The sequence below is a fragment of the Solanum lycopersicum genome, chromosome 7, assembly GCF_036512215.1.
Source record: "Solanum lycopersicum chromosome 7, SLM_r2.1".
NCBI classification, from domain to species: Eukaryota; Viridiplantae; Streptophyta; class Magnoliopsida; order Solanales; family Solanaceae; genus Solanum; species Solanum lycopersicum.
The window spans coordinates 24,861,364-24,879,255 of NC_090806.1; positions in this window are offsets into that span (position 1 = coordinate 24,861,364).

The window sequence follows — 17,892 nt, forward strand, 5'->3', positions numbered from 1 at the left end:
AGTTGTTGCTTATATATTTCTTTGTTCATATTGTTTTTTCAGATAACAAACATATTTATGTTCTGTTTTAGAAATTAGAAAGCCCTGTTGGCACATTTAACTATGCCAGAAATAGAGATGATGCACACTATTAGGTTTGTTTTCAGGTCTATTAGTTGCTAAAGATGGAAATTAAAATGTATAAAAAAGTAGAAAGCAAACTATTAACTCAATAGTTGTAGCTGAAAACTTTTCGAAGCAAAGTGTTCTTTTACTAACCATTTCCATTCTTTTGTATCTACTCCTCTTGGGACATTCTTAAGAGATAGTTGGATAGGCTTGTCCTTCACATATTTTGCATGCAAGTGTCCTTTCCATTTGTTCCATAACTCTTTCATCCATTCCAATATATGATCACGATGCTCATTCATATCAACACTTTTAAATTTGTGCTACAACAAGATGATTTGAGTTATTATTTTCAGAAGAAAAAAAAGAGGTATCAAAACATCAAGTGTATATTTGTTACCTCAACTGCTGCCCACATGTGATTCAATTTTTCTTGCTTAATATCATGTCACGATGATACCCTCAATAGACAAATATTACGATCACACACAATTTTTTCCAAATGCCTCAAAAAAAGATTGCTATTTGTTTCAACCGTTCGATTATTGTAAAAGGTGACTTTTAGGTTTTGTCCAATTTCAAGTGAAGCAACGTGTTTGCACATGTTTCTTCCTCGAACTCTTCTTATCTTTTTAGGATAAGATGACCCTACAAAAACATAATTTTATAAAAACTATAGCAATAAACTAGCTAATTGATACTTCCTAACATATGAATTCAAAATATCATACCTTTTTCTGTTGTTTGAGAGTGATTCAAAACTTGATCAATAGATGGAGGTAATGAAACATTCGTTTGCATATTCTCTTTCTTAAGAATCAATTTTTTCATTTTTTGAATTTCTTGATTAGCATATATGTTAGAATTCAATTTTGTGCATTTAGAAGGAGTTTGCATATGTGGATTATCAGAAACATCAATCTTGTCGAAAGATTCCACCTCATGTTCATCACTTCCCAAAGAGGAGCTCAAAGATCTAGTTCTCTTGTCAAGTCCCTTTCCTGTAGCACCTAGACTCACTTAACTTCATTAGTCATGGGAGACGCAATATCAATTTGCATATTCTCTTTCTCAAGAGCCATGGAGTTTTTATGCATCATTCATATTCCTTGACTAGTGGACATGATAGAGTTTTTAAGTCCTTGTCCATTCCCTGTAGAACCTGGAAAAAATCACGCAACTAATAGTTTAGCACAGTTTGCTCCATATTAAAGGTAAAAGGTCAGATAAGGTCCCTTAAAGTGAAAAAATAAAAAATATCTTACTTGTTTCAATTTCTTTGATGTACTTCTTAACTAGATCACTTGATTGAGGCAATGAATTACTGCTAGATGGCAGACCTCCCTTCTCACCCAAAGATTTAAGACCTCGTCCTCAACCTTTTCCAATAGCACCAGGCGCAACAAACGTATATCTGATAGTACTCTTCATATTAGAACCAATCTCATTTTCAATCTTCAATAGTTTCATCTTGAACCTGAAAAAAGAGACAAAACATTAAAAATTAAACTTGAAACTGCCTAATTATGTAGTAATAAAAGAAATTGTGTCATCATAACGTTGTATAATAAAATACTAATTCACAAAATATTCTTCACCTCATTAGTTCTTTTTCTTTTCTTTAGGGAAGGACTTCCTAACTCTACAATATCATCATCCATTTGTTCCACAATATCAAAGGAATCACGAGGTTGAGTCTTTCTCACTACTTGTCAACCTTTGTTGGAATTATCATTAGCATAAAACACTTGAGATGCTTGATTCGCTAAAATAAATGGCTCATTTGTTTTAAAAAATCTACTTGTATTAACACTCACAAAATCATTCTCATCCTTTTTAACTCCTTTTATTTCATCATACACATCGAACCAATTACATCGAAATAAAATAACTCTTCGATCCATGATAAATTGCAAATCAATCACATCTGTCAAAACTCCATAGTAATCTAGGTTCTCACTATCTTCATCATTCTCACCCAATACAACAACACAAACAATTTTGAGTCCTTAAATTGTTGTCATAATCTTGCGCATGAAACCTATATTCACTAACAACATAACCATTAAAACTCACTGAATATTTGGTGGAACCGCGTGAAAGTGAGAGTAGATCTTCCATGATCTGACTATCATCTTGTTTATGCAATTGCGCGATCTATCAACAAGATAATACTTAATATTTTAGAATGATTATTACAATAAAAAATATCATTTTTTAATATTTGTATATTACTCACTTTATCTTTAAAGCATTCAATAAATTGTCAACTCCATTCTGCATGAGACAAGTGTCTAGTATTCTCATAGCTTTGTGCAAACTCTCTATAAAATTGAAGTAAACCGTAAGTCCCATCTTAAAAGTAATTAACCTAAAAGAAATAAAAATAATGAGATGATATAAAAGAAATCTTCATACTTGAGATAAGGTAAGACTTCATCACAGTTCTTCGATATGTATATATGTGCTTGTTCTAGTTCATCTGCATCAAGCTCACATGGATTTTTAACTCCAAGATTTTTTCCAGGTTGACTAAAAATTGATAAACCACCACTCGATTTTTTTAAACCACCATCATAATTTCGTTCAGGACGGTTAAATCTTGTGTCGACCTTATGCAAATACCTTGAACATAAAGTCATACATTCATTTGTAATGTCGCCCTCGGTAATGCAACCTTATGGACATGCCCTATTACCAATGAGAGATTTCAAAAAATATAACCATCGCTCCACATGATACATCCACCGATAATGAATCGTTCCAGCTATCTTAGCTTCAGTAGCTAAATGAACAGGTTAGTGCACCATGACTTCAAAAAAAAGGAGGGAAAACCTTTTCCAACTTGCAAAGTTTTATGGGTATTTGTGCTTCAATTTGCTCCAAGTTTGTAATTCTCAACTCTTTTGATCCAAACACACTAAAAAATATAGATAATTCAATAAGAGGTTCACACACTTCTTTGGACAACATACCATGAAGTGCAAGAGGGAGTAGACGCTGCAAGAGAACATGACAATCATGACTTTTCAATCTAGATGTTTTGTGATTTTTCAGGTTCACACATTGAGAAATATTAGATGAAAACCCATCAGGAACCTTTAGATTCTTAAAGAAAAGGAACAATATGTGGTTATCTTCGGAAGACAATGTGTAGCATGCTTTTGGAACTTCAATTTTCTCCCCCTTTTGGATTGGGTGCAATTGTGGCCTAATGTACATCTCTTGTAAGTCTAATCGAGTATTAATTGTGTCCTTGGTCTTTCCTTTGACATTCATAATTGTCCCCATGATATTATCACATATATATTTTTAATATGCATAACATCCAAATTATGTCGTAACAAGAGACACTTCCAATATGAAAGTTCAAAAAAGATACTTTTCTTGTTCCAATTATCCATTCGGTTTTCATGTGATATCTTCTTTCTCATCTTAGGATCCTTTTATAACTGCAACCCTTCAATATCTTGCACTTGATTAAGTATCTCAACACCAGAACACTTTTTTGGTGGAGGCCTTTTCTCCATTGTACCATCAAATGACCCATTCTCACTTCGCCATTTGTGACTTTTAGAAAGATAACACCGATGACGCATAAAAAACTGCTTCTTACCCTTAGTTAATCGAATCGAGTAAGTGTCTTTATTACAACAAGGGCATGCCAATTTTCCTTTTGTGCTCCATCCTAATAAATTTCCATACGCTGGAAAGTCATTGATGATCCATAATAAAGAAGCATGCAACCTAAAATATTGCTTAGTTGATACATCATAGGTCTCTATACCAACTTCCCACAACTCCTTCAATTAATCTATTAAAGGCTCAAGATATGTATCAATTGCATATCCTGGACCATTTGGACCCGTAATAAGCATTGGCAAAATAAAATTTTCTTGCTTCATACAAAACCAAGGTGGTAAATTATAAGGGATAAGAACTACAGGCCAAATACTATGTGAGGTTTTTGAATTCCGGAATGGTTGAAATCCATCACTAGCAAGTCTAAGTCGAACATTTTGAGGATCAACCGCAAATGAAGGATGAAGTTCATCAAACGATTTCCATGCCATTGAATCAGTTGGATGCCTCATTATTCCATCATCCACTCTTTTATCGTTATGCCATGTCATCAGAGTAGATGTCTTGGTAGACATAAACAATCCCTGAAGTCTAGGATTTAAGGGAAAATAACATAAACTCTTTGATAATATCTTTTTATCTTTTTTATTCTTTGTTTTTCCACTATGCTTATATGTTTTCCATCTTGACGCACCACAAACTTTGCAAGAATCAAGTAAGTTATCCTCCTTCCAGTATAACATTCAATCATAAATACAAGCATCAATTTTGTCGTATGAAAGACCAATATCTTTAATTATCTTCTTTGCCTCATTATATTAATTTGGCAAATTGGAACCATCAGGCAATAACTCATCTTTAAACATTTCCGATAGTATTGTAAATGATGCATTACTCCAACGACCCATACTTTTGATATGAAACAATTTGATCAAAGTGGAAAGCTTTGAAGCTTTTGAATTTTCGTATAATAGACACTCGAAATCTCTTAATAGGTCGTAAAACTTTTTTGCTTCAACATTTGGTTCCTCTTCAATAAAGTCTTCACAACCAGTCTGTGTAGCTCCTCCATCAAGATTAGGATATAAATCTCTCAATAATTCTTCTACTTCATCTTCACTCTCATATTCTTCTAAAACATCGTGTTGTTCACCATCATCGTGTTCTGATTCGGATAATGGCTCACCCAAACGTTCTCCATGGTGATACCAAAAAGTATAATTGCGAATTATTCCATGTACTAGCAAAGTGCCTCAATTGTTTTACGAGTTCCTAAAGTTGTATTGTAACATTTGACACGCGAACATCATATTTCATATTCTTCTCCTGTTCTTTGAAAAGCATAATTCAAAAACTTTTGCACACTGCTCAAGTAGATTTCATCTAGTCGATTGTCAACAAGTTCCATCCACTGCTTACTAGGTGCCATAACCTTTAATAGGACATAAAGAGATTTTAAAAGATAAAGAAAAACAAAAAAAATCTAAGTGTCAAACAACTTGTTACAATCAGATAAACACAGTACTGTTGAATCTAAGGATAGATGTCACTAAGAATTATAAAAGTTTTTTCTTCGAGCCTACCAAGTATTGCAGTAACTAAATACACAACTAAATACAAGGATTGGAGCAGTAGTCATTTTTTCGTGTTGAGATATTGATCTCCATCCCTGAAGATTTCAAAGATATCATGGCACTACAAATAATAAATTCCAGAAGCTGGCAACTTGGATGATAAAATTAAATATAATGAAACCTAGCTGCAATTGAAGGAAAAGTGTTGAATTTTCTGCTCCAAAAATTTTAGGTAAGTTTTTCTAATATAGGACCAAGCAAAACAAAGAAACGATGAACCTTGTTCTGCCAAGAATGATGCAGAGGAGACTACTGCTTATTCACTGTTTAGAGTTCTCGATGAAAGTGCAAATGGCGTTCTTGATAAAGAAACCATGGACCTTGTTCTGCCAGTGATCAGAATGGTGGATTTCAAGCGCACGGGGGAGAAAAATCAAGCTTCAGAAAAGAATACTATATTAAATTAAACAAAGAAAATTTCTTGTTGTGAAATCCTTTGATGAAAATTATATGGAGACAAGAAAAACAGATCAACAAAAGGGAACTCAAATTGAAGCGAGAACAACTATTGAGAACCCAGATGTCCAGCATTTGATGAGAACAACTGTTGAGTGATTTAAATCACTAACTTCATTGTCAAACACTTACCACATCTAAAATAGGGAACTCAGATTGAAGCGAGTTTCAGCCCGCTCTATAATAATGAAACTATCTAGACAAACAACATTATAATAACTCTACAGTCATTGTTAATGATGAATACAAGAACAACATATCAAAAAAAGTAGTTCATTCTGATTCTAGAAAAGTGTTTTTAGTATCTTAGCTTTGGCTCCTAAAGTACATAAGCTAAGTGAACAAGAATTTGAGTATAATATGATATTTGATTAAGATTATATGGATAGGGACACCATAGTGAATGAATTATATAAAATACTAAAGGAGTTCAAGAAGTAGCCATGTATTCGAAATTATATACTCTGAACTATTCAAATGGTGGATTAAAAGGGAGTTGAGAAGATTTGAAGGAAGATTAAACTTGAATATGGGACAGCATTGCGAATAAAAAATTAAACGAATTAAAAAATAAACCTAAAGAAGAATTTAATAACACATTAGTAATAAAGATACAAGAAATAAAGACAGAATTAGAATTAATAAAAGAAATAGTTCTTTCATGATAGATTTAATAGAAGCAGAAACTAATAAAGAAGCAATAAAATTAATAGAAAAAAGAATAACCCTTCCATCAGACTATAAAGATTTTATCCCATCTTCAAAATCAGATCAAGTTATTATACAACAAAATAATATAATAATATCGCTTTTATTATGTCTAAATAACAAGATAGATAGAAACTATAAAGAAAAATTTGAAAGAAAAGATACAACTGGAATAGGAGAACTAATAGAAAAGTTAAATAAAATAGAAATTACTCCTCAAAAAGAAAAAATAATTAAAAAAGAACAGAAAAAATGGACATTTTTCCAACTAGATCAAGAGATAAGAGATCAGAACCTAGTTACACCCAGAATAAAATAAGTAATAACTTTATATCAAAAATATTAAATAGAAAATCAAGAGAAGAAAATAATCAACAATTAGGAGAAATAATAGACACAGATAAAGATATACAAATTTTTCAACAAAATCAATTAAAATTATTAAATCCAAAGGTACTATATAATACAAATTCAAAATCTCAATTATATAGACACTATAGAGAAGAACAACTATCAGTATTAGGAAAAAATGCAGTATCGTTACCACTAGTAAACACTGAATCTATAAAAGAAATAGAATATGTTAAAAAAGATCTAATGCATATAGGACTAATAGTTATAGGAATTAAAGGATTAACTAGAAAAAATTTAGGAACAAAAGCATTAATTACTATATACGATAATAGATGGTCAGATGTAAAAAAGGCAATTATAGGATTAACAGAAGTAGACATGACTAATAATGAAGGAATTTTCTACATAAGTCCAGACTTTATGATGAATTTAAAAGAATTTGGAACTAAAATAAAAATAGGAATACAAACTAAAGGATACGAAGAAATGAGTAGTGGAAAAAATTTATTAATATGTGTAGGATTCCTAGGAAAAATGACAGATAATAGTAATACTAGATTTAAACTACAAATAAACGATGTAGTAGAAGTAATGGGAAATAAAGGGATAAAACTAATAAAACCAATAAAAATAGACCCTGAAGAGTATGCAGGATTAGAATGGAAGTTAGGAAACTTTAAAGAAAAAGAAGCATTAACACCAGACGCTCACTTAATATATACAAATTCTAAAGGAGAACCTTCAATTAGATTTACAGATTACAATTATGAAGCTCAAAAAGACTTTGAAGAAGAAAGTACTATAGAAGAAATGCCTTTAGAAGGAATGAATATGGAAATAACATTAGAAGAAGATTATGCAGTAGATATAGCTATAGAAAAAGCAAAAGAAATATGCAAAGAAAATAATAATAGACTTTTTACATGTAAAGGATGTAAATTAAAAGACTTAAATTTAGAACAGACCATATCTCATTTTAAAAAATGTAATCAAAGAAATGATAATAAAGGATATAGATTAGAAAAAGATTTACAAGATAAATTAGAAAAAAGCAATAATATAATGATACAAATACAAGACGATGATAGTGAAATATTCGAATTAGAATCTATACTTAGTCAGAAAGAATTAATGGAAACAGCTAGTTCTAGTAGTCCATTTCAAAGAACAAATGAACAAGGACATACTGCGGATAATAGCACAGGGAATATACCACGAAGAAGAGTATATAGACAAGGAGATACTCCGACAATAGAAGTAAAACCTATGGGAAAAAGAATGCCTATAGAAGAACCAATAATACTCCAAGAGGGAGGAAGTAAAGGTAAAATCTTAAATATAGCAGCACATGATCCACAAAGGTGGAATTCAGTAATAGACTTATGGAAAGGAATAGTAGTAGCAGACTTTATAAAAAATTATACAGAAACTGATGCAGAGACAATGTACAAATATTTAGAAACGTTTTTAGGAGAATCAACTAAAGCTTTATGGGAAGCTTATAAAGTAGAATTCCCATCAGAGTTTCAGTATTTAGTGTCATTAGGACCAAATCCTTATAACTTTACAAATAAAGTACATACATTAATAACAGGAGAAGATCCAAATAGTGGATTATTAGCTTTACAACGAAATGCTGTAATAAAATTAGAACAATTAAGTATAAGTAATTGGTATTATATAAAGAAATTTTTAAATGATTACTTCTATTATTGTACAATCAGTGGAAATGCTTTTGATCAAGACTTAGGCAAAAAATTATTTAATAAACTACCAGGAGCCTTAGGAAGAGAAATAGAAGAAAGATGGACTAAAAGAGAGGGAGTAATACAAAACCCTCAAGCTAAATGGTCAATAGGACATAGAATACAACATATAATGGAAATACTACAAGAAAAATGTACTAATCTACAAATACAAAAGCAACTAAAACAGAATGAAATGAATTTCTGTAAAGACATAATATATACAACTCAAAGTTATGATAAAGACCAATATAAAAAGAAAAGATATAAAAAATACCATCCACAAAATAATAAGAAAGGATATTTTCTTAGAAAATCCTCAGCAAGGAAACCATATTTAAAGAGAGATAGACATGTTAGAAAATACAGAACAGATAGAAATTATAAAAACAAGCTAGAATGTTTAACATGTGGAAGTATAGAACATTTAGCAAATACTTGTCCTAAAAGATATAATGCTAAAACTAGAAATGCACAACTAGTAGAAGAATTTAATGAAGCATTATTAAATGTAGACGAATATATGTCAGACAATGAAAGTATTTACTCTATAGTAAGTATTGATATAGACGAAAATAACAAAGAAGAAGATTCTTCTAATTCAGAAGGAGAAGAATTAATTAATGAAATAGGAATAGAAGACTTGAATATAGATAATCTAAAATTAAATTTTATGAATATAGTAGAATGTGAACATGATTTTGAATAGGATACTGGATTAGATAGTAATCCATGTAACTGGTGTAAATGGTACCCAAGCAAACATAAAAGAGCTAAATGTAATAAATGTTTTATAGAAGGATGTATAAATTGCATAGAGACTCAATTAGGAATAATAACTCAGAAAAGAAAAGAAATATACACAGATGAACCTCTAATAAACTTAAAAGTACTAGTACTAGAAGCAAAAATAAAAGAATTAGAAGAAAGAATAGTAAGGTTAGAAAAAGGAAAAAATATACAACAGGAACAACCAGTAGATAATCAAGAATTAATGAATGAAGAATCTAATACTTTAATATGTAATGAAGACAAAAACATAAATACTATCAAAATATTAGCAAAACTTCATATTGGAAAATATGAAATAGAGACTTTAGCATTAATAGATTCAGGATGTACTAAAAGTATTCTAAATAAAAAGATTGTACCCATAGAATTAATAAAAACTTTAGAAAAACCACTCGCAGCCATGCAAATGGATAGAACACATAATATATATAGACATTATATAGATAAAGCTCAAATAAGTTTCTTAAATACTTGTTCAGAATTTTATAAACCCACCTATAAAATGGATAAAATATGGGTAAGAGATCTGGATATAAGGGTAGATTTTGTGTTAGGACTAGATTTTATATTACATAACAAAGGAGGAATTTTAATAACCAGAGACGGAATACTTTTTATGAAAAATACTACTTATACTTCAGTTTTAACTAATAAAATTGAAACTAAATTAAAACAAAAAGAAAAATGTTGTGAAAATTTAAAAATGATAGAGAATGTACTAAAAATAATTGTAATATACTATATGAAAATATACTAGACATAGAAGAAGAAGACCAAATAATTAATAAAAATTATGTTTTAATAGAAATAGAAACAGAACTATATAACTTTAAGACAGGAATACAGAAAAAAGGAGAAAAAAGAAAAGAAAGAAAAGACTCACTAAAAACACTCTCAAAAAATTCCCAAAACAACCTTTTTCATAAAACTATCTTTTAGACATTGTAAAAAGATTTTCAGATTTTGGTTCCTTAAGTAATTTTTTTGTTTAAAAAGCTTGGAAGCTTTTCGGGTTTCCCGAAAGGGAAACTTCACTCTGTTCTTATAATGTAAGTTTCATATTTATGTTTCTAGTACAACTTCCCATATATGTAAATTATATGTGTTAAGTTCATGTAAATACATGAGTTTTTTAAATTTTGTTAAGTATATATTATCATGAATCTATTTTACCTAGTATATGGTTAGTCTCTTAGCCTCTTAAAATTATTGATGGATTAACTTGTAAATTCCTAGGAAATTGTGGGGTAAGTTCGAAAGTTCATGAATGAACTATGAATGACCAAATCCGGGGTGGAGTTAAAGAAAATTAATTTTAAGAACAAAAGCTAAGAGAAAGAGATGAACAGTAAAAATAGATTAATGAATGGACAGAGTAAGCAAAAAAAAAAAAAGGGAAGTAAAACTAGAACTTAATATGAGAATTACAAAATAGAACAAGAAAGAGTGAAGGAGTACTGAGTAGGACTTTACAACATTTAGAAAAAACCACTTATAATTTTATTGAAATACCTTATTGATTTAGAAAAAACCACTTATAATTTTATTGAAATACCTTATTGAAAATTCTAAATGTTGTAAAGTCCTACTCAGTACTCCTTCACTCTTTCTTGTTTAATTTTGTAATTCTCATATTAAGTTCTAGTTTTACTTCCCTTTTTTTTTTTACTTACTCTGTTCATTCATTAATCTATTTTTGCTGTTCATCTCTTTCTCTTAGCTTTTGTTCTTAAAATTAATTTTCTTTAACTCCACCCCGGATTTGGTCATTCATAGTTCATTCATGAACTTTCGAACTTACCCCACAATTTCCTAGGAATTTACAAGTTAATCCATCAATAATTTTAAGAGGCTAAGAGACTAACCATATACTAGGTAAAATAGATTCATGATAATATATACTTAACAAAATTTAAAAAACTCATGTATTTACATGAACTTAACACACATAATTTACATATATGGGAAGTTGTACTAGAAACATAAATATGAAACTTACATTATAAGAACAGAGTGAAGTTTCCCTTTCGGGAAATCCGAAAAGCTTCCAAGCTTTTTAAACAAAAAAATTACTTAAGGAACCAAAATCTGAAAATCTTTTTACAATGTCTAAAAGATAGTTTTATGAAAAAGGTTGTTTTGGGAATTTTTTGAGAGTGTTTTTAGTGAGTCTTTTCTTTCTTTTCTTTTTTCTCCTTGCTTCTCTTGTCTTGATAACGTCTGCTTTTATAGGTGTCTTCGGACTTCAAACTCCGGATTTCAAATGGAAAAAGGGAATCTTATCACTTCAGCCGGGTACACATTTGGGCCCCATCGTCACGTGAAGTTATTGTCCTTTCTTCTTGCATTATTGTTTCTGGAATCTGATTTATCATCCTTTATCTTATCTCTTTTCCTGAATACGACGCGTCCCAACAGTTTTTCCACATGTGTGGTAGTGAGTAAAGTGGGACTTACATTTTTTTGACTAAAGAGGCATCCCTCTTTTAAGTGTAATAATATGATAAGATAATATTTAAAATATTTATTATTATTATATATATATATATATATATATATATATATATATATTTTTATGTGTCTAAATTATGCAATGCAATTGAATCAAAACTTGCTCCTGAGTCATCATCATTTGGGTCTTGGGCAAATTGTATTGAGTCTTCAAAATTATCCGAATTATTTGGGCTAGGAGTAGAAATTTGTCTTGGGCTTTGTATTGGGCTTGGGTTTATATGTTTGTCTTTTTCTTGTTTTTGTTTGAGTAGTTTTTCTACAGTCTGGGTTATTAGGAATTCTAACTCTTTATTCTTTTGGGCTTTTTTTAACTTTTCGTCTGATTGTCTGGTTAAATGAGAGTGGTAATTTTCTTCTTGAAGATGAGCTTTCGTCTCTCTCACTTTTTGGCAAAGTGACAGCCATTAACGGGTTTGAGAAGTCTTTACCGGCCACCGTTTGAACCGGACTAGCTGTATCATTATCCGATACAGTGGATTTCTTAGCATTCAGTGGGGAATGCACACCCATCTCATCCATTTTTGTTTGGGATGGAAAACCCTGCGTATCTGTCTGAGTTTGTATATTCTTACCTTTGCTTTCCAGTTTGCTGAGTCTTTCTCTGAGCTTGGTATTTTCTTCTATTAAGGCTTCATTTTTTAAATTTAGCCTTTTGAATGCTTCAGTCATGGATGAGCAATGGTCGCAAAATATAATTTTGTTTGTGTCTTTTTGGATGTTATACTGTGGGATTTTTTCTGGGTTTTGTCTGAGAGCTGGAGAAATATAATAATTTGGTCCTAAAATTCCTCTAGCATAGTCTAAAGCTTCTGTAAAATCGTTAAAACCTTTGAAAAGTGGTTTATGAAAATCTTTAATTGAGTCTAAAACTTCTATCCATGTTTGGAAAACACCATTTGTCTTACCATGAACTACTACATAATATTTAAATTTATTATCTTTATTTTTATTAGTAAAATAGTATCCTAAAGCATTTAGAACAGCAATTATGTATTTAGTATCTTTTTTATTATGTGCTATCCATATGTTATCTATAAGACATGTCTGTTGTTTGTCTAATTGACAATTAGGTAAATGTCTAAAAGTTAAGTTTGACGGTCCATATGCAATTAGGTTTTGTAATCCAAATTGCATTCTTTCTACTTTAACATCGTCTATTTTATCTAATGATTTAAAATGTAAATTAGCTAATACTGTCTCTTTATAAGAGTCTGCCAAACCTGAGGTTAAAGGTTGAACCTTTTTACCTTTGTCTGATAGTAGAGGTCTCATTCTGTAAAATTTAAACTTTAATTAGTAATCTACTTAATTGATCTGCTATATTATTATCATTTCCTTTAATATGCTCAAAATTTATAGAAGGGTAAATAGATATTGTATCTAAAAATTTTAACCATCTTCTTCTACTGCTAGTTTTATCATTAATTTTTTGATGGAACTTTACTATTGCTTCACAATCTGTTCTTACTAATATTTCTGGTTTATTTAAAATATAAATTCTAAAACTATCTAAACCATATATTACTGCTAAAATTTCAACATCTATACTAGCCTTATTACCTTTTTCTTTAAATTTTCCACTTTGATAGGCGCATATCTTTTCTTCTTGTTTAATACTATATTTATGTGGTTTTGATTTTAGTACTGCACCCCATCCTTCAAAGCTTCCATCTGTTTCTATTATTAAATAATCTGTTTCTAGTGGCATATTTAAATCAGGAATGTTTTTTATTCTTTCTTTTATTTTTTGTACTAATTTTATGTCTTCTATATTAAAATTTCTTTGTCCTTTATTTCCGGTTTTAGAATATAATGGTCCTGCTATTTTTCCTAAATCTTTTATAAAAGGTCTTGCATAATTAACTATACCTAGAAATTTTTGTAATTCTTTTAAATTATTTAATTTGTCTGGCATATCTAATGCTTTTTTAGCTATATGAGGTTGTAATTTAACCTTTCCTTCTCCTAAAATAATTCCTAAAAAATTTATATAATTTTTACATAATTCCATTTTCTTTTTACTAGTTATTATTCCGTTATTAACAAATAGTCTAAAGACTGTTTGTAAATGTCCTAAATGCTCTTTTATATTTCTACTAAATACTAAAATATCATCTACATATACTAAAACAAATCTTTTATATTCTCCAAATATTTTATCCATTTTTCTTTGGAAAATTGGAGGTGCTGTTTTTAAACCAAATGGCATTACTAACCATTCGAAATGTCCTTCAGGACAGTTAAAAGGAGTCCATTCTATACTGTCTGGATGCATCTTTATTTGCCAATATCCTGATTTACAATCAAATTTACTAAAAATTGTTTTTCCTTGTATTCTATTTATTAATTCTGTCTTGTCTGGTAGTTTATATCCGTTTGTTCTAGTGTTGTCATTTAATCTTTTATAATTTATAACCATTCTAGCTTTTCCTCTAATTATTTCACTATGATTTCTTACCATAAATGCTGTTGATCTATGTTTTGAAGTAGATCTTCTTATTACTCCTAATTCTAATAGTTCTTTAATTTGTATTTTAAAATCTTCTAGATCTTGATTTGTAGCTTCTATTGAGGCAGTTTTAATTATATATTCTGGATTTATTATGTTTAGTTTACATACTTCATGATTATTTTCCCAATATTTTAAGGGTTTTTCTCCTATTATTTCTATTTCATCTAAGATTTTTACTATATTATCTAAGTCTTGTTGATTCTTTATTTCTCCTATTTTCTGTATTCCTGTCTTAAAGTTATATAGTTCTGTTTCTATTTCTATTAAAACATAATTTTTATTAATTATTTGGTCTTCTTCTTCTATGTCTAGTATATTTTCATATAGTATATTACAATTATTTTTAGTACATTCTCTATCATTTTTACAATTTTCACAACATTTTTCTTTTTGTTTTAATTTAGTTTCAATTTTATTAGTTAAAACTGAAGTATAAGTAGTATTTTTCATAAAAAGTATTCCGTCTCTGGTTATTAAAATTCCTCCTTTGTTATGTAATATAAAATCTAGTCCTAACACAAAATCTACCCTTATATCCAGATCTCTTACCCATATTTTATCCATTTTATAGGTGGGTTTATAAAATTCTGAACAAGTATTTAAGAAACTTATTTGAGCTTTATCTATATAATGTCTATATATATTATGTGTTCTATCCATTTGCATGGCTGCGAGTGGTTTTTCTAAAGTTTTTATTAATTCTATGGGTACAATCTTTTTATTTAGAATACTTTTAGTACATCCTGAATCTATTAATGTTAAAGTCTCTATTTCATATTTTCCAATATGAAGTTTTGCTAATATTTTGATAGTATTTATGTTTTTGTCTTCATTACATATTAAAGTATTAGATTCTTCATTCATTAATTCTTGATTATCTACTGGTTGTTCCTGTTGTATATTTTTTCCTTTTTCTAACCTTACTATTCTTTCTTCTAATTCTTTTATTTTTGCTTCTAGTACTAGTACTTTTAAGTTTATTAGAGGTTCATCTGTGTATATTTCTTTTCTTTTCTGAGTTATTATTCCTAATTGAGTCTCTATGCAATTTATACATCCTTCTATAAAACATTTATTACATTTAGCTCTTTTATGTTTGCTTGGGTACCATTTACACCAGTTACATGGATTACTATCTAATCCAGTATCCTTTTCAAAATCATGTTCACATTCTACTATATTCATAAAATTTAATTTTAGATTATCTATATTCAAGTCTTCTATTCCTATTTCATTAATTAATTCTTCTCCTTCTGAATTAGAAGAATCTTCTTCTTTGTTATTTTCGTCTATATCAATACTTACTATAGAGTAAATACTTTCATTGTCTGACATATATTCGTCTACATTTAATAATGCTTCATTAAATTCTTCTACTAGTTGTGCATTTCTAGTTTTAGCATTATATCTTTTAGGACAAGTATTTGCTAAATGTTCTATACTTCCACATGTAAAACATTCTAGCTTGTTTTTATAATTTCTATCTGTTCTGTATTTTCTAACATGTCTATCTCTCTTTAAATATGGTTTCCTTGCTGAGGATTTTCTAAGAAAATATCCTTTCTTATTATTTTGTGGATGGTATTTTTTATATCTTTTATTTTTATATTGGTCTTTATCATAACTTTGAGTTGTATATATTATGTCTTTACAGAAATTCATTTCATTCTGTTTTAGTTGCTTTTGTATTTGTAGATTAGTACATTTTTCTTGTAGTATTTCCATTATATGTTGTATTCTATGTCCTATTGACCATTTAGCTTGAGGGTTTTGTATTACTCCCTCTCTTTTAGTCCATCTTTCTTCTATTTCTCTTCCTAAGGCTCCTGGTAGTTTATTAAATAATTTTTTGCCTAAGTCTTGATCAAAAGCATTTCCACTGATTGTACAATAATAGAAGTAATCATTTAAAAATTTCTTTATATAATACCAATTACTTATATTTAATTGTTCTAATTTTATTACAGCATTTCGTTGTAAAGCTAATAATCCACTATTTGGATCTTCTCCTGTTATTAATGTATGTACTTTATTTGTAAAGTTATAAGGATTTGGTCCTAATGACACTAAATACTGAAACTCTGATGGGAATTCTACTTTATAAGCTTCCCATAAAGCTTTAATTGATTCTCCTAAAAACGTTTCTAAATATTTGTACATTGTCTCTGCATCAGTTTCTGTATAATTTTTTATAAAGTCTGCTACTACTATTCCTTTTCATAAGTCTATTACTGAATTCCACCTTTGTGGATCATGTGCTGCTATATTTAAGATTTTACCTTTACTTCCTCCCTCTTGGAGTATTATTGGTTCTTCTATAGGCATTCTTTTTCCCATAGGTTTTACTTCTATTGTCGGAGTATCTCCTTGTCTATATACTCTTCTTCGTGGTATATTTCCTGTGCTATTATCTGCAGTATGTCCTTGTTCATTTGTTCTTTGAAATGGACTACTAGAACTAGCTGTTTCCATTAATTCTTTCTGACTAAGTATAGATTCTAATTCGAATATTTCACTATCATCATCTTGTATTTGTATCATTATATTATTGCTTTTTTCTAATTTATCTTGTAAATCTTTTTCTAATCTATATCCTTTATTATCATTTCTTTGATTACATTTTTTAAAATGAGATATGGTCTGTTCTAAATTTAAGTCTTTTAATTTACATCCTTTACATGCAAAAAGTCTATTATTATTTTCTTTGCATATTTCTTTTGCTTTTTCTATAGCTATATCTACTGCATAATCTTCTTCTAATGTTATTTCCATATTCATTCCTTGTAAAGGCATTTCTTCTATAGTACTTTCTTCTTCAAAGTCTTTTTGAGCTTCATAATTGTAATCTGTAAATCTAATTGAAGGTTCTCCTTTAGAATTTGTATATATTAAGTGAGCGTCTGGTGTTAATGCTTCTTTTTCTTTAAAGTTTCCTAACTTCCATTCTAATCCTGCATACTCTTCAGGGTCTATTTTTATTGGTTTTATTAGTTTTATCTCTTTATTTCCCATTACTTCTACTACATCGTTTATTTGTAGTTTAAATCTAGTATTACTATTATCTGTCATTTTTCCTAGGAATCCTACACATATTAATAAATTTTTTCCACTACTCATTTCTTCGTATCCTTTAGTTTGTATTCCTATTTTTATTTTAGTTCCAAATTCTTTTAAATTCATCATAAAGAAAAAATTTGTAAGGAGAGGCTTACGTAGGGTTGGCGTAGTTTTATTTTTTTAAAAAAATTACAATAATATCTTAATTATTATTTGAAGGGTGGAGAGAGGGGAGAGAGGGGGGGGGGGGAGGGAGATGTAAGAACTTCTTTGTAAAAAATTATAAAAAGAATATTTTTAAAAGAAAACCTTAAAAGATATGGCGGAAGTACGGTGATAGGAAGTGGTGGAATCGGATGATCCAAATATTTTACATTTTATTTATAAGTAATAGTTTTGTCCATAACTTTATTTATTACTAGTAATTTAT